General features: G+C 45.2%; 1 non-coding gene across 1 annotated transcript; it reads right to left on the bottom strand.

The window, feature by feature from the left end:
* Positions 1 to 537: 537 nt before the first annotated feature.
* Positions 538 to 721, bottom strand: LOC142573418 (U2 spliceosomal RNA). Its single transcript, XR_012826314.1, has one exon. It is a non-coding gene; the product is annotated as a U2 spliceosomal RNA (small nuclear RNA).
* Between the last annotated feature and the right edge of the window lie 17,361 nt (positions 722 to 18,082).

Here is an 18,082-nt window from a genome sequence, read left to right as displayed (position 1 = left end):
TTAAGTCGCAAACTGCACGTTTTCTTTTTCAAATGGTTGGAGATTGCCCTAATATTCCTTTCCAGTGAAAGCGACTCTTTGTTCAGAGGGCGCAATTTGTTTTAATGTTTTCCCGATATGGAGTACGAGTACAACTGTCCCTTTTATATCTATAAAGTGCACGTCGCACTTTCTGTTCGGCCTCTTCTACGGGAAAAGCTGTTTCTGTACACAGCACATGGACATATTCTGCGTATTACTGCATAGACTGAACGGCGGACTCCTATTAGAATATTCAAATGTATTTTTCGATCAATTTGACATAAAACGGAGTTTCAATCACCGTTTTGAAAGCATCCATTTTTTGACATCCGGATGGCCATTCGACATAAACTGGTCCGTGCGTGGTTTTGTGACAGTCATGAAATCTAGCGAATCTCTTTAGCTGAGGGTCACGAAAAGTAATTTCTTCTTGAGATATGGAGGCTGCACTCATTTTTTGACAGCGAAGCTGTTTATGGGGGTAGGGCTTTATGAATTTTTGTTCTGGGTGTGCGAAAACCTTAGGTAGATTCCTGGAGATATATAGTGCAATACCGGGCCGACCTGCGGCGGAGGCGAAGCAGGCTTCAAGCACTCCGCCAACTTGCAAAAGTAAGTCTAATGTTGTCGGTCCAACAGAATCCGTATCAGATACTGAGCTGATAAGAACAAATACCGCACTCTGACCCGCGTCGGCCATGTCTACGTTCGCACCTTTCTCTTTTTTGTCGGCGCTCCAAGCGCTTGTGTATCTGCTTTCATTTCCTTCTGCTCTCCGGTGATGGCGGTGCCGTTGAAACGTCACGCGCATCTAGTTTCCTCCGACTCCTTGGGGCGGCGGTCGCGTCGTCCACGCCAATGTATATAAAGATCACGGCGAATGAGTTCGTATCTTTCTTTGAAATTCTGTGTCACCTCTGTGTCGTTTGCTAAATAGCTTCGTTAGTCATCCACGTTCACAGAGTGGAACGGCTCATAATTTATTTTTAAGGATTAATTTTTGAATAACGCTTCCTTTACTGAAAATACTGTACTATGCTGACATATCTTTTCCGAACATTTAGTATTTTCGAAGACATACTTCCCTCTGTTACGTTCAGCCAGATTGTCGCTGAAGGCATTATATTTCCAATTGACGCAAATTGTTCCTCTTAAACCCACGGTTAAGCGTGCAGAATTGACCATCCCACGCTGTGGAGTGTTCTGTGAGCTCCTGTCCAAAGGCGATATTCCAATGTAGTGGTCGGAAACGGATAAGTTTAACGGCACCACGTGTGGCTCACGCTGCAGTGAAATGTAGAATTTAGGCGCGTAAAGAAACGTTTAGTTGTGGACAAAAACTCACTGTATTCGAACATGACTGCTTGTTATGAAAAGTTAATGCGACGATATCTTGCTGAAAACTTCAGTACGCCTCCCAACCTTCCACTGTTGCGACAACACCATCAAGATCAAAATAAAAAAAATGAGATCTATTACTTTCCGTCTTTTCACCTACGTCAAACAGTTTGACGAGTTATGCACAACAAAAGCAGAGCTAAAAGTAAAATTTCTTCATGCCAACATGATAGATTTGTCCCTAATAACTATTGCAGTTACGGGTTCTTCGAATGAAATGATCGTGCATTAAATTCTTTTTAGTACATATTTTCTTTTAGACACTAAATACGTAAGAAGTAGCTCGTTTTACCGACTTAATTACCATCAACACTGTCATCAGGTGTTTCAGTTCATTGACGAAGCGGCAGCTCCATGTCAGTTCCACTAGGCGAATCACGCGCGACGCCGACAGCTCATAAACTGGCCAATGCCCCAGTGCTTGAGCTTCTTGGAAGCTGTGTTATTACTTCTCATTCGAATTATGGGTGCAGTGCATACGTTGCTATACAACCACATCTAAGCGCACGGCAATTCTACGCCGGCAGTGCAGTTGTCTTCAGCGATACGAACAATCGTATGCGCACAAATAACGCACCTAATGCCCCCATCAGCGCAGTTAGCTCGCCTGCCGTTGTACTTCCAGTCGGGTTATCCTCCTGGTCGTCCCAAGGGCAGCAGACGTCCGCGAGCATCACCATAAATGGCAGATCTGACCAAAGCCCAGTTAAGCTTCCCTCGCCGAAACGAACCTATCAGAGATGCGCGTCTGTATGATGTCCCATCCAAACGACTGACGCAGCCTTCAGGGTTCAGCATGGGGAGGAGAGGGGGAGCAACAGTAAAATAACATTTGGGACTACCCGATGCTTGTGTGTTATTCAGATGTGGGCGTTATCCTCTCATGGTCCATGGAATTGCTCCTCGTGTTCATTACAGGGTTTGTGCCGCGGTGGCGGTGTGCACTGTGGCTTTTATCCGTGCAAGACAAAAGGAACGGTTGAGCACTCACGAAGCCACTTAACCCTGTATCTGCGGGAAACCGAGATACGGACCGTTCGCCGCGGAAAATTGCTCGCTATGGCATGGCCATCATTGGTGTCCGTAGCAAGGCCACATGCCGCTGCAACTGCTCATTTCATCATTGGGAAACTTATGCCTGCTTAAGGTTGCGCAGCGGAGTTCATGCAGCAATGCGACAGTGCTCGTAGGCGTGTACTGTGGAAAAACAGGCTCTTGAAATAATGATGTTCCGCGTCGAGATTATACGAAAATCAGCTTATCAATATTAAACAAGCCAAAAAATAAATCTGAATTGGGTACTCTATACAATTTTATTGCGAGGAAGGCGCTAAAAAGAATATCAAGCTCTCCTGTGTTACCTTTATTCGATCTAATTCTACGTACACCACAGGAAGCACCACAGAGCTTTCCTTCTATTAATTTTTTTATGGCTGTATATTTCACTCGAACTTGCCTCCAGCAATATAGTTAAGTCAGTTCTAGGAGCACATTAACATTCATTTTTTATCCATAGGAGAAGCTCAACTGAACATCTTTTCAATTAACGTACTGCGTCACAATTGCTTGTAAAAATTAGAAGTAGCGTAAAGGAATTAAATAAAAATATTTTTGAAAAAATATAACATGCAGTTCAGCCTGTTCTCCATTTATCTTGAGTCCAGGTTTGGGTCTAAGCTGTGTTCGTGCCCGTTGCGTTACCCTTAGCAGTGTTCTCTAATGCTTTGAACGCTGATAACTATGACACTAAGTATGTGTTAGAGCCATATTATGTGCCTTAAAGAGTGGTCCCATCAATAAAGAAAAAAAAGTTGAGCATATCTGGAAGCATGAGAGGCTATAAAATAGGTGAGAAGGAAAGTAAATCAGATTGTCTCTTTTGGTAGACATACAGTTATATGTTTCACCATGAAAAAGGTTTGCAACGTTCAGCAATTTTTTTGGGAGGGTGAAAAGCGCGGAGCTCATCAATCTAAATCTGTCACGCTCCTGGTAAAGAGCTGTGTAATTTAGTTGCCTGGTAAAGAGCTGTGTAATTTAGTTGCCAGAACTACGTGTCAACGTGGAATAGACTTGCGGTTGAAATAATACAGCTTAGTATAGCTTATATGGGATAAACGAACCCTCCTTTTACCTTGAGAGTGTTTTAAATATTCGAAAAGTGACGTTCTTTTCCGTGCGCCTCATTTTCTTCCCACGTTGAATAAAGTAAACCAATCCTGCACGTCCTGATGAGATGGAATAATCAGTCTTCTAGATATGACAAATTTTCTGTAAGCAACGCCGCTTTTCTTGTTTTTCGGCCCTTCCCCATAAATGAAGGAAGCAGGAATAGCAATATCCTGAAATGTGGGTGCGCGATATTGTCGCGGAAGACCTTAGTGGTGTGCAATTTCGCCGGCTCAGAAAGTTGGTGACAAGGTTAATTCAGTTGCTACAAAAGTCAAATGACCAGCGTAGCCATACAGCCATAAATGTTATAGATACGTTAAAGTAGCGTTCGCACACTTCGTCTTTGTTTCATGGTTTTGCGGCGAAAGTACGGCGCCACCCACGTCTGCACAAACCTACGTATATGTTTGGTCAAACTGGCTGCCCAGTTCTATATGAATTCAAAGCGGGAGCTGCTTGTGTTTATTTCTTTTCAACGTACGGAGCTGCGCCAGCGTTTAACTTCTCCGTCTTTGTTGCTGTCAACCAGGCATCACAACATCGGTCACGACGGGCTCACCAAGAAGTGTCAGCGTAATATTGCTGTCATGCGTGAGCGCCCTATTTCGTGTTTCTGTAGAGGAGTTACATGAGAGAAAGAAGTGCGCTATAATTTGCTTGCAACAAATCTACTCGAAAATATATATAGCTGGTAATGATAGGCTGCTTTCGTATCTTCAACTTTTACATTACTACCACGGAAAAAAAAAAGCTAGGCCGAACGTTGCAGTCACGATGCCATTTCGAATAAAACGCGCTTTGAGTCAGCAACGTCTGCGACATAATTGTGCTTCGTGGTTAGGCGCATAATTTCTTGCTTTCCTCAAGGCTGTTTCTCATCCAAATAAGGCGTCTAGATGCCACACAGCGCAGTGGTCAGATTAGGCATGCTCGAGAAATCAGTTTTTGAAGCAGCCTAATGAAGAATAAACTAATAAATTGAGTTGCTTAAGCCGTAAAATCTCCTGCCGCATTTGGCATATTTTGACGTTCGCAGTTTGGCTTCGTGAGCACTGCAGGTCTGTTTGGGTGAATATGATCAGCTTTCCTAAAAAGGTGATCTTTGTATGCCGCGCCTCTCAAGATAAAAAGATTATTGGGTTGCAGTAGCAATGATAGTCCAGGAAGTGTAATAGTCCGTGGCACGTTTTCAAGAATAGTTTCAAAGTGAATTGACAAATATAGCTATTTTCCTGGTTGTCACTCTTGTAGGGGCTGCTGCAAACTTTACGTTTCTTGAAAGCGCATGTGAACTCGAGAGGCCTTCCGACTCCTTCCCCGCATAAAGCACATCGTAATTCCGATATTCATTTATACTGGGGGAAAGATGCAGAGAAGACGATGAATTTATCAGCTTGGATATGAAGCTCTCATTATACTGGTATACCACTGCGTCAATTAAGACGCTTATTTGTGTTTTGTGGGAAGATTTGAGATCTCATAACGAAAGAAATTGCAGCAAATATCGTTGCCTTGCCGTTCATATAGGCTTATGGTATTCCTTAGCTAAACTGTAGCGTGAGGTTTCTTTTTTGTTGCTGTATTCTGGCCCTAAAACGTAGGATCCACATAAGGTACGTTTGCGTATGGTCTTGTATTCACGAATCATTTATATAAATCAGCGCTTGTTCGTGGGCTCTGATGTAGTATATCATTGACACAATAAATCTCTGTAACGACTCAAGAAACATGTTATCCCTTCCTCCTATGCGCATATCACGTCAAATAAAGTAACTTTTTTTTTACTTTCTGGCACGAAACCCGAAGGCACGGAGATCTGTTATATTAAGTTTAAATCTACACAAATTGTACAAGGCTAGTTGCTTTCATTTAGTTTTTCTGCGGTCACCTCGATGCGTTACCCATCATTCTAACCCTGTCTGTGCTCGCACAATGCATCACTTTCGTGCTTCGTGTCGAGAAATAACCACTTTGCGCAACATGTCCACCGCATACTTCCAGCTTGAGAAGTGAGGAGTAGAAACGTAGGGTGATTCCAGAGAGCAAGAGGTTCCAATCCATGAAAGGTAAAATAGAAAGTGCAACTTTCGCGAGCTTATATCCGCGTGCCGTTTATTCAAGGCTGACGCTAATTAGTGCTATTTACTTCCCGTATGTTTGCTACTTTCTTTATTCAAACAAACAATACTAAATGAAACATTTAATCACTAGAAAGGTGGGACGGTTGATCCTTTTCACATAAAAACACAGAGCGCGCGTAATGTTATTGATAAATAAAAGAAATATTAAATATAGTAATGCGCGTGCACACGACGCGCGTGGGAGAAAGTGCACGAGGAGGCTCAGTACTATCCCGGATGTGAGATATCTGCATCTACATAGAGATGCTCACACAGACACAGTTGACTGGGCTTCTATCCCTTCTCGCCCGATCCCCCAAGCAAGGAAACAGTAGACAAATATATCAACAAAAATCGATAAATATAAAGATAATCGACCGACGATAACGACACACTCTAATGCCAAATTTGAGCGCAGCTCTATACGTGTGTTCATTTCGCGATATATTGGCTGGCGCGGACCATCTGTCTCGTGCGGCATCTTGCAAACGTGGCGAAGTGTGGCGCGACTGCCTCGGAAACCTGGAGATCGCGAGAGGCAGCGCGCGGGTGACGTGTGGGCGCGACTTACAGCAGCAGCCGCCGACAGATCTCTCAGACGATGCGCGCTACCCTGGCGCCATCTCGTAGCCACCATCACCCCACTAGGCTTTCGCCCTCACGCTTTCTCCATACCCTCGTCCGCTTTTCACCTGATGGTTCCACTGCGCGTCCTCCTCCGCTTTCCTCCTCACGTCTCATCCCCCACTGTGCTCCGCGTTCGCTCTCATCTTTTGCTGTGCTCATTCCCTCGGCTACGAGGGACAACGCCACCGCCCCCGCAGGAACGGACGCCTAAAAGCCGCGCTCTAAAATGGGAACAAGACAGAAAAGCTGGTTTTGTTAATGCCACCTGCCACCTTCCTCACTGATATCACAAACATGCTAAACATTGCAAATCACTCATAACGTTGCGGTCATATTGGCACATACGTGTACATACGTATACGTTCTCGGAAAGTACGCTGCTATCCTGCAAAGCTCGTTCCAAAGCGCAGAATTTTTCTTTGTTGCTGTCGAGTTCTAAGGACAATGCAGCTCGGAAATCTTGCGAGGAACCAGACAGTCATGATCGCAACTCCAAGAATTGAAATTCAGGCCATCCAGATGTGGTGAAAAAAGTAGTTTCTAGTTTCTGTCTTCTCCGAGAAGTTGAAACTAATGTTTGTGCCATGCAGCCTCGAGGGCCAAAAGGGATTTTATGCTCTGGTTCACCTCGTAATGAATCTATTTTTAGTTTGTTGTATTCTTCCGATTGAGCAATAAGCAAGAAATCAATAAGAAAAACAAACATATGCTACATATTCATAGTTGGCTAAAATGAGCATGCGCAACGAATTCAGTGGCGACGTAGCAGTGATTCCGAGAGAAATGTGTTTGCATTACGTCGCAGCTCTTCGAGCTCCCAGATCCATCATTTAAACAGCGTCCACCCCATTCAGAAGTGTTGTTCAGGACCAGACTCAACAACACAAGTTCTGCCTTTGCAAGGAACGAAGCGCAACTGAAGGTGGCAAATTGGGGCCACCTGGGGGGCTCTTTAACGTGCACCAAAATTATATATATATATATATATATATATATATATATATATATATATATATATATATATATATATATATATATATATATATATATATATATATATATATATATGCTCCAAAATTTAAAGATATGCAAATAGCACGTAGCTGGATAGAAGCAAGGTAATGCTGTTATTTACAGTCGTTAGGAGATGCTCTGATTATTTTTTGCATTCTGCCTTACATAATTACTCCTAGTTATTTTTTCAACTTATCAAATATTATAATAAATGAAAAGTGTCAATGACAAAAATTGTAGAGCAACATAAAAAAAAGCTCCCGATACAGCTTTCTGTTGCTCCATACCAGCTGCATAAAAGTATTTTTGCGAACGCAAAAGAAGCCCACGAATACGCGCAAGATGCCTCGAGCGGCCAGTTGCGCGTTCACATAAATGTATATAAAAATCACGGTAAATGAGTTCGCACCTTTGTTCGAAATTTTGTGTCACCTCCGTGTCGTGTGCTAAACAGCTTCGTTGATCATTCATCCTCCCAGAAAGGAAGAACTGGTTATTTTTTCCCTTGGTTTTTTTTTTTTTGCTTGGAATAATCCCTGAAATTTGCCTTGAGTGGTTCATCGCAATTTGGGCTTATCATCTATTTCACTGTGCAAAAACATATCTCACGGCTGCCTCCACAGCGAAGGCATGCCGTTTGGCCTACGCCAACAGCGCTGACATGGTGGGCGACAACGTAAAACTAGGGCGCTATAACGTAAAGCTATTCGAAATTTTTCGTTTCCAATCTTGCAATTAGCCCTCCATGATTGATCAAAAACGTTTCGGCCCGACATCACTTCACCTGTCTGTCACGCGGCGTCACGAAAACCGCGAAATCGCCCCATCTGATATGATATGGGCGCACTGTTCCTGAATGAATAGACCGAACAAAACGAAAATAATGATTTATCATACGACGCCTTTTTCGTCATTAGCCCTTTGATATTGGTTAAAAGATTTCGGGCTGAGTCCACTTCGCCTGCTTTTTACGCGACGTCAGAAAACTGCGTCAAAGTGTCGTGTACGCGTTAAAGATGCATTAATATGCTGAGCAAAACCGAAATTTTTTTCTGAACAGCCGGAAACTGCCCCGTTCCGAAACGATAAAAAGATGGCTGCCAGCCGATCGGTCTGGCACTGGCAACTCGGTGCTGCCAGGGAGCAAGGATTTATTTGCGCCTAATAAAACGTTTCGCTTGGCAGTATTACGTTATCGAGCTCTTTCGGCACGTATAGGAGATCGCTCTGCCAACTCTTATTTGCTGAGAATCTATTTTAGCAACATTTTTAACCTTTCATGGCACGCCCAGCAGCTGCGAAGCAACTGACCACGGCGGCGGTCAGACCTGTGACGCAGCAGAGGGTGCTAAGAATCCCTCGGTCCGGACAGGCCACCATTGGAATCCGAACCTGGTAACGTTTAACGCTAGAACGTTATCTAGTGATGCCAAGCTAGCAGTGCTATTCGAGGAATTAGAGGTCAATATATGGGATACAATAGGGCTCAGTGAAGTTAGCACGACAAAAGAAACATATACAGTGCTAAAAGGCGGGCACGCCCTGTGCTACCGCGGCTTAGCGGAGAGACGATAACTAGGAGTCGGATTCCTGATTAATAAGGATATAGCTGGTAACATACATGAATCCTATAGCATTGAGAGAGGGTGGCAGGTATTGTTGTGAAACATAATAGGAGGTACAAATTGAAGGTTGTACAGGCCCTACATCCAGTCATGATGACCAGGAAGTCGAACGCTTCTATGAAGACGTGGAATCGGCGATGGGTAAAGTCGAAACAAAATACACTATACTGATGGGTAACTTCAATGCCAGGGTAGGCAAGAAGCAGGCTGGGGACAAATCACTGGGGGAATATGGTATAGGCTCTAGGTATAGCAAAGGAGAGTTATTAGTAGAGTTTGCAGAACAGAATATTATGCGGGTAATGAATGCCTTCTTCCGGAAGCGAGATAGCCAAAAGTTGACATGGAGAAGCCCGAATGGCGAGATTATAAATGAAATAGACCTTATACTCTGCGATAACCCCGGCATCGTACAAGATATGGACGTGCTCGACAAGGTGCGCTGCAGTAACCATAGGATGGTAAGAACTCGAATTAAACTAGACTTGAGGCGGGAACGGAAGAAACTCGTACATAAGAAGCCGATCGATGAGTTAGTGGTTAGAAGGAAAATAGACGAATTCCGGATCAAGCTACAGAAGAGGTATTCGGCTTTAACTCAGCAAGAGGACTTTACTGTTGAAGCAATGACCGATAATCTTATGGGCATCATTAAGGAGTGTGCAATAGAAGTCAGTGCTAACTCCGTTAGACAGGATACCAGTAAGCTATCGCAAGAGACGAAAGATCTGATCAAGAAACGCCAATGTATGAAAACCTCTAACCCTACAGCTAGAATATATATAACTGGCAGAACTTTCCAAGTTAATGAACAAGCGTAAGACAGCTGACATGAGGAAGTACAATATGGATAGAATTGAACATGCTCTGAGGAACGGAGGAAGCCTAAAAGCAGTGAAGAAGAAACCACGAATAGGCAAGAATCAGACGTATGCGTTGAGAGACAAAGCCGGCAACAAAATTACTAATATGGAATACGAGTGACTAATATACTAAGGTAATCGCAAATAGAATCAGGAACACGTTAGACTTCTCTCAAACAAAGGACCAGGCAGGGTTCCGTAAAGGCTACTAGGCAATAGACAATATTCACACTATCAGTCAGGTGATAGAGAGATGTGCGGAATATAACCAACCCTTATATATAGCTTTCATTGATTACGAGAAAGCGTTTGATTCAGTCGAAACCTCAGCAGTTATGGAGGCATTACGGAAAGAGGGTGTAGACGAGCCGTATGTAAAAATACTGAAAGATATCTATAGCGGCTCCACAGCCACCGTAGTCCTCCACAAAGAAAGCAAAAAAATCCCAATAAAGAAAGGCATCAGGTAGGGAGATACGATCTCTCCAATGCTGTTCACAGCGTGTTTACAGGACTTATTCAGAGACCTTGATGGGGAAGAATTGGAGATAAGAGTTAATAAAGAATACCTTAGTAACTTGCGATTCGCTGATGATATTGCCTTGCTTAGTAACTCGGGGGACCAATGCATGTTTACTGACCTGGAGAGGCAAAGCAGAAGGGTGGGTCTAAAGGTTAATCAGCAGAAAAGTAAAGTAATGTTTAACAGTCTCGGAAGAGAACAGCAGTTTACGATAGGTAGCAAGGCACTGGAAGTAGTAAGGGAATACATCTACTTAGGGTAGGTAGTGACCGCGGATCCGAATCATGAGACTGAAATAATCAGAAGAATAAGGACAGGCTGGGGTGCGTTTGGCAGGCATTCTCAGACCATGAACAGCAGGTTGCCATTATCTCCCTTGAGAAAAGTGTATAACAGCTGTGTCTTACCAGTAGTCAAGTACGGGGCAGAAATCTGGAGGCTTACGAAAATAATTCTACTTAAATTGAGGACGACGCAACGAGCTAAGGAAAGAAGAATGATGGGCGTAGCGTTAAGGGATAAAAAAAGAGCAGATTCTTTGAGAGAACAAACTCGAGTTAATGACATCTTAGTTGAAATGAAGAACAGGAAATGGGGGGGGGGCGGGCATGGGCAGGACATATAATGAGGAGGGAAGATAACCGATGGTCATTAAGGGTTACGGACTGGATTCAAAGGGAAGGGAAGCGTAGCAGGGGGCGGCAGAAGCTTTGGTGGGTGGACGTGATTAAGACGTTTGCAGGGACAACATGGCCACAATTAGTACATGACTGGGGTAGTTAGATAAGTATGGGAGAGGCCTTTGTCCTGCAGTGGGCGTAACCAGACTGATTATGATGATAATGATGATGATGATGGCACGCCGCTGCAATTTTCGACCAGCTAACTGAAGCTAAGTAAGGGGAAGCGGATCAATCGCAGAGGCCAGCACCAGCCCCCTGATGCAGTTATCTAGTTTCACTGGGCTGGATCGGCCCCATTGAAACCCTCTCCACGTGAGCGTACTTTTCACTCTTGTGAGCAAATCAGATATGAAAAACCGCACAATGTAGGCAGTGCTATTCGCTTCGATAGCAAACAAATGTGGTCTATAAACAAGGGGAGTGGTTGATTGGGCTTTTCTAACAACGCTGCGGGTTACCGCCCGGTTCTTGAGTCGGTGTTTACGTAAATTTGACGTCTGGAGATGGGAATAAAAACAGGTTGGAATAGGTTTACGTTATAGGGCTTCTATTCCAATCTGTTTTTATTCTAATCTACTGAAGCCGCGCGTATGTAACCACCGACGCAAGCGTCGGGAGGTATGCTATGGTATGAATAACTTTATTTAGGTCCTGATGGATCAGTCTGGGACTACGCTCCCACGTCGGTACAGAGAGACCCGCAGGGTTCTTTGAACCGCCCAGTTAAGTGCTCTCCTTTGTTTATGGGACAACACCTTTGTTAGCTTTCAAAGTGAATAGCATAGCCTACCTGCCAAGGGTTCTCTTATTCAATTGGCTGACAAGAGGTGAGGAGCTCACAGAAGCGAAAAAGGTTTTGTTGGGACGGAGCTAGCGCAGTGAAAGCAGATAACTGGAGGATGAGGGTGATGCCGGCGTCTGCGATTGGCCTTTTTGCGCCTGCTTAGCTTGCGGTGGCTGGTCGAAAATCGCGGCGTCGTTCAACGGAAGGTTAAAAAAATCGCCGACGAATATAGTACTCCCTAATGCGAAATTTTAGAAATACGAGTTTTTTATTTCGCGATATAGTGACTGGCACGGACAATCTATCTCGTGTGGCACATTGCAAATGAAGCGAAATGTGACACGACTGGGAGATCGTGAGAGGTGGCGCATGGGCGACGTGTGGGAGTGTTTCACAGCAGTCGCCGCAGAAGGACCTCGGCTGATGCAGCGCCCTCTTTCCGTACAGATGACGTGCGCTACTCTGGCGCAGTCTCCTGGCCACCTTCGCTGCAAAGCCCGCCTTCCGCGGCACTACGCTTTTCTGCTCACTTTTTCGCGATACTCTCCTCCTCCGCTTTCTGTCTCATGGTTCCACTGCACCCTCCTCCGCTTTCCTCCTTGCGCTCTTTTCGCTATCGCCGTCTTTCATCTTCCGCTGCGCTCTGCCTTCACTTTCACTTTCGCTGTGTTCGTTCGCTCCGTTACGAGGCACAACGCCGACGCTCCCTGCGGGAACAGGCGCCTAAGATCTGCGCTCTAAATTGCCATCAATATGGTTCCTCAGCGACAAAGAGTTGGTAAAGCGATGTTGTATACGTGTCGAAACGCTTCGACGACGTTACAGTGCCACGTAAAGATTTTTGTAATGCGCAAATAAATTCGTTCTTCCTGGAATCTCAGATTAGCTAGTGCCATGACGATTGCTGGACAGACATCTTCTAGTCCTATCAGAACGCTATCCCGAGAAAAAGAATGCTTTCTTTCGGCGTAATTAGGCATGTTTACAGCTAAACGTGACTTTCATATATGAAGTTCTTACTGTTTTATTACGCCACGTGACAGAAAGGTGTAGTGGGTGCACCCCGCAAACCTTTGACCAATAGCTGTAAGCTGATGATGAAAAATTGTAGAATCAGCAATAATTATTTTTCATTTGCTCGGTCCATAATACATAATCAGTGTGTACACGTCATATCAGATGCGGAGTACTTGCGGTTTTCGTGATCTCGCGTGACAGACAGGCGAAGTGGGGTAGCCAGAAATATGTTTGACCAATCATGGAGGGCTGATTACAGAAATTGAATAGAAACAGCCTGGCATAACTTTAGGTTATAGGGCCCATGGCCTATCTTTAAGAGCTTCCGACATTGCAGTTGTCGCGGCACAAAAAGACCCACCGGGTGTCTCACGTAGCCCACCTTGACATGATTAGTTAGAGTGTCTCCCTCGAAAAGAAGTTTGACGTTCGTCAAGCGACCGAAGCGATGAAAACATCAAAACTGATGCTCTAGTACGACTAGAGTGCACGATGAACGAGCGAATTTCGTAATGTCCTTTTATACGCACGTCTTTCAGTTTTTCCAGGGCGGCCTGCGTCGCTACTTTCACCGTAAATATGTTTTTATTGTTGTTGAACCGTACCTCATTAGTTCCTTTAGGAGCCACATTAACAAGAAACGTGTTAATAATCTGCCTGTGCACCGAATTTAACTGCTTTGAGACGTCGAGAGGCGCACAAGGAAGGGTGTACATCGAAGTAGCAGGCCTCGTGGTGCCTTGATAGCTCACGTCTATGGTTGCCCGGTGTTATTTCCTTTTCAGTCGATTGCTTTCCACGATGACGCAGTCGTTATCGGAGTCCATGAGCTGGCTGTTGGAGAAACAGGAGCCAGAAACCTACATGCGGGACGTGGCGAGCCTCACCCTATATCACTGGGGCTCAAGTGCGAAGAGATGTGCTGGACGGAAGAGATGGCGGGGGGGGGGGGGGGGGGCTCTCATCAAAATTAGGCCTCCACAGTAAGAAAACTATCGGGGTGAGGCAAGAAGCCGCGTTTGATGGTGGCCTCGTAGTTCTTTCACTTCACATCTTCGTATTCCAAAGAGACGAGGACAACGAACTTTTCCAAATAACTCCAGATCCGGCACTGCATCACACTCCGAGGAACAATTCAACTCACTTCTCCCTCACAAATTTCCCGGACACTGCATCCACGATGCACAAATTGCGCATGCGCGTCGTGCTATGACGGGCTCACTCAAAACTAATGGTCGGCGAACACCTCAAGACCGCATGGAAGGAAGGAAGGAAAAAAACTTTATTTAAGGCCAACATTAAGGCCCAGTGAAGTAGAGCGCCTGCCCCGCCAAGGCTCGTTGTTCATCCTCCGAGTCCGAGTGAAGCCAAGCACTCCAGGAAGGAGGGGGAGGGTAAGGAAAATGAGGAGAGGTAATGGCAGTGTTACATGAGTACAGAATGTGTTCTGCACCTGCCCTTATCTCCGGACAGTTGGGGCAGTGAGCTGTGCTACGCCAACCGAAGTTGTAGAGCATTAGTGGCGTGAGAAGAGTGTTCGTTTGAACTTTACGAAGGACATGTGCTTGTTCCGTGTTGAGTGAGGAGTGAGGTTGGGGCAAAATAGTACGGTTTTCCTTGATGTTCTTGTAGTAATCAGCTATTTGCGCTTTGTACGTGGCAGCGTCTTCCACTGTCGTTGGATTTGGCCAGGGAATCGAGGGCGCCCGGAGGTTAATTTCGCGGGCACGTTGATGAACCAACTCATTTCCCTCGATCCCAGCATGACCAGGCACCCAACGCAGGGTGATTGTAATGCTCGGTTTGCGGTTACAGGATTCTGTTAAGATGTCATGTAGGTGTGTTTCCAACAGTCGTTGTTGTATGTTGCGAATGGCTTTGCTGGAGTCGGTATAAAGGTTGATGTTACTGGAGTGGTGCTTAGTGAGTAGAGAGGCTTCTTGTATAGCATATATTATCGCGTGAGTCTCCAGAGTTGCTATGTTGGGAGGGTTGGAAAATGGCCCAGCTGTTTGGATGATCGGTGCTGTCTGTCCAGGTGTATATATTGCATACGCGTATGATCCCATGTCAGAGCGTGTGGCGTCCGTGTATATCGTGATGCATTTCCTGTCTATGTGGTGATGTTTTGCTTGCGCTTGACGTCGACCGTCATGTAGGTGTGGCGTCATATTTTTTGGTATGTTTGTAAATGCAATGTTGCGTGGTAGCGGAGGGCTTTGGTTAACTGGTGTCAACTGGATAGGGGCGATCCCTGCTCGTTTCAAGATGTCGCATCCTTGCTCCGTACAAGACAATCGCGCTACTTGTCGGTCTCGGTGTTGTTGTGTTAGTTCTGCGAAAGTGTGAAAGAGGCCCGTTTGTTGAAGGCGCTCATTTGAGGTGTATATCGGTAGTCCCAGGGCGGCCTTGTGAAGGGTGTTGAGTGAAGATTCGAGTTTTCGAGTTTGTGTTTGTGTCAGTGTTAGGAATGGGGCGGTGTACAGAAGCCTACTATACACGAGCGCAGTCACGAGCTGTGTTGCTTGTTCTTCTCTCAGTCCGTGTTTTTTGCTAATGATTCTTCGCATTAGGTGCGTGAGATTTCGACAGTCTTTTTGATATTGTATAACGTTAGAATTAGCATTGTTGTTGTGATTTATGATAAAGCCGAGTACTCGGCACGATGTAACCTTTGGTATCTGCTTGCCTAATAAGGTGAGTTGTATCAGGGCGTATGTTTTCTTTTGGTAATGTGTTCGATTCATGAGGAGAAGTTCCGACTTTTCTGCTGAAGGTTCGAGTCCGGCTTTATGTAAGTGGTTAACTATGGTCTCGACGCCTTTCTGGAGGGTCGTTTCGACGTTCCCTGGAGATCCGGTTTCGCACCATAGGGTAATATCGTCGGCGTAGAAAGTGTGGTGAAGGTTAGGGATTGTGGATAGCTGCCTTGATAGCGCTGTCATGCAAAGATTAAAGAGGGTGGGAGATATAATCGATCCTTGAGGTGTTCCACGGGAAATATTGATGGGGGAGGAAAGAGACTGCGCTGCCTTGAAGCGTGCTGTCCTGCCTTTGAGGAAACTGCGTATGTAATTGTACATGTTGGCGCCGCATCCACTGTCGTGAACCGATTTGAGTACATGATCATGTGTGACATTATCGAATGCCTTTTTTATATCTATTGCCAGAAGGGCTTGGGTCTGTGCTGTCTTTGGCTGCAGAAGCGTGTTCTGTAGTATGAGAAATAAGTCCTGTGTGGAAATGTTCTTGCGATAGCCTATGAGCTGGTGCGGAAAATGTTTCGTGTTATCCAAATGTTCTTCTAGTCTGTTCAGTGCAAGCCGTTCCATTGTTTTGCCCATACATGATGTTAAGGATATGGGTCTAAGGTTGCAAAGCGTGGCTTTTTTCCCTGGTTTCGGGATCATGGTAATGTGTGATGTTCTCCATTCGTCTGGGAGGGTGCCCGCGTTCCAATGCTCATTTATGTGCGAGAGAAGCGTTTCTTTATCTTCGTCGGGCAGATTACGCAGAAGAGTATATGTGATGCCGTCAGGACCCGGCGCCGTCGCCCTATTGTTTTGCATCAATGCTATGTTTAGTTCTGCCATAGTGAAGTCACCACCGATGTTGTCGTTTGGGAGGCCCGTATAGTCTGTGTACAGTGACTGATGTGCCGCAGGTATGTAAAGGGTCCGGAGTTCATCAAATGTTTTGTTTATACCTTGTGTACTGGCGTGTTTCTCTATGGTAGGGATCACTTGTTTCTTTGTGCCGAGCAGGGCACGCAAAAGATGCCACGTGTGTTTTTTGTCTAACGTATTCTGGATGCTATCGCAAATATGGTTCCATTCTGTCTGTTCGAGCGTCCGGGCATGATTGATCGCTTGAATAGTTACATCATCTACCTTTTCACGAAGCTGATTGTTATGCGGTTGCTGGGATAAGACTCTCAATAGTTTTTTGCGTTTTTTCCAGACGCGTGTGAGGTGCGGGTCGGGCCGGTCTACCGGCGCTGAAGTTGTGTGCGTGTCTGTAACTGCTGTCTTAGTTTCTAGGAGGCCTTTAGCCCACGTGTCCAAGTCATGCCCTGTGTTAGTGTTATTCTGCCTCAGTTTCCGGAATTTGTCCCAATTTGTGAAGGTGACTGTAGCGCGGCGCTTTCGAGGCGTCATGTGTATAATGATGTTTAGTATGTCGTGGTCGCTAGTTAGGTTTTCATGAGTGTTCTCCCAGCTCGTAGCATATTCACCTTTGTGCAACGCGAGGTCCGGTGTAGTAGGAACTTGATTTTGCGCCCCTGCGCGAGTTGTTACCCCCGGAGTGTTGAGAACTGTGTACTGAAATTTGTTTATGTTGTCTTCCAGCAACCTGCCCGTTTTCGTGTTCGCCTTGTATCCCCATGATGTGTTGGGCGCATTGAAATCTCCCATGATGTAAATGTCATGAGTCTTCTCATCTTTTTTAGCGTGCTTGAAGATCTGACTAAGGTTGTACGTGGATTTTGGTGGATTGTAGACGTTGTACAGCTTGGCAGGTCGTTGTGAGTTGTCCGGGTATATTGTGGTTATTAAGACATACTTTGCCAAACAGTCCGGTGCTGTTTCCGTGTAGTGTTTAATGTTATGTTTTACGTACGTCGAAATTAATGGTAGGTCGTATTCATTGTGCGCTGAATGTGTAGCTGTGTATCCTGGGATGTTCTGTTCTTTGTATGTTTCTTGCAGAAGTAACACATGTGGTGGGTTTTTCAATTTTAGGAAGTATTGCCTCATTATTGCTTTTTTGTTACTGAGACCGCGGCAGTTCCACTGCCAAACGCAAAAGTTTCCGTCCCTTACTTCTGCCATGGATTAGCGACCTTTGCGGTCTTAGACTGGGTGTTGGAGGTGTCGATTGGGTCATCAGGAAGTTGTCTCTTTTGCGAATGAGACATGTGGTCCATGTTTTCGGAGCTAAGATCTTCATCTGGAAGAAAGCGCTTAAGCATGCGGTCTACTCGTTGTTCCAGCACGGTTAGGCGTGTTTCGTGACGTTCGTAGGCTGAGGCAAGTTTTTCGACAATATCAGTGAGGCGGTCGAGTTTCTTTTCTATGCTTTGGAAGCGTTCTAATAGGGTCTCTGATTTGTTTAGACGAGACTCCAGCGTTGAAGGTGTCTTGTGGGAATGCGCGTGTAGGACGTGTTGCTGATATTGTGGTGCTTCGTAAATTGGAGTAGGGGACTGTGCTTGTGATGTTAGGGTCTTGAAGG

The sequence above is a fragment of the Dermacentor variabilis genome, chromosome 2 (genome assembly GCF_050947875.1).
Source record: "Dermacentor variabilis isolate Ectoservices chromosome 2, ASM5094787v1, whole genome shotgun sequence".
NCBI classification, from domain to species: Eukaryota; Metazoa; Arthropoda; class Arachnida; order Ixodida; family Ixodidae; genus Dermacentor; species Dermacentor variabilis.
Note: the sequence above shows the minus strand (reverse complement) of the source record. Positions and strands in the feature narration are given on the sequence as shown.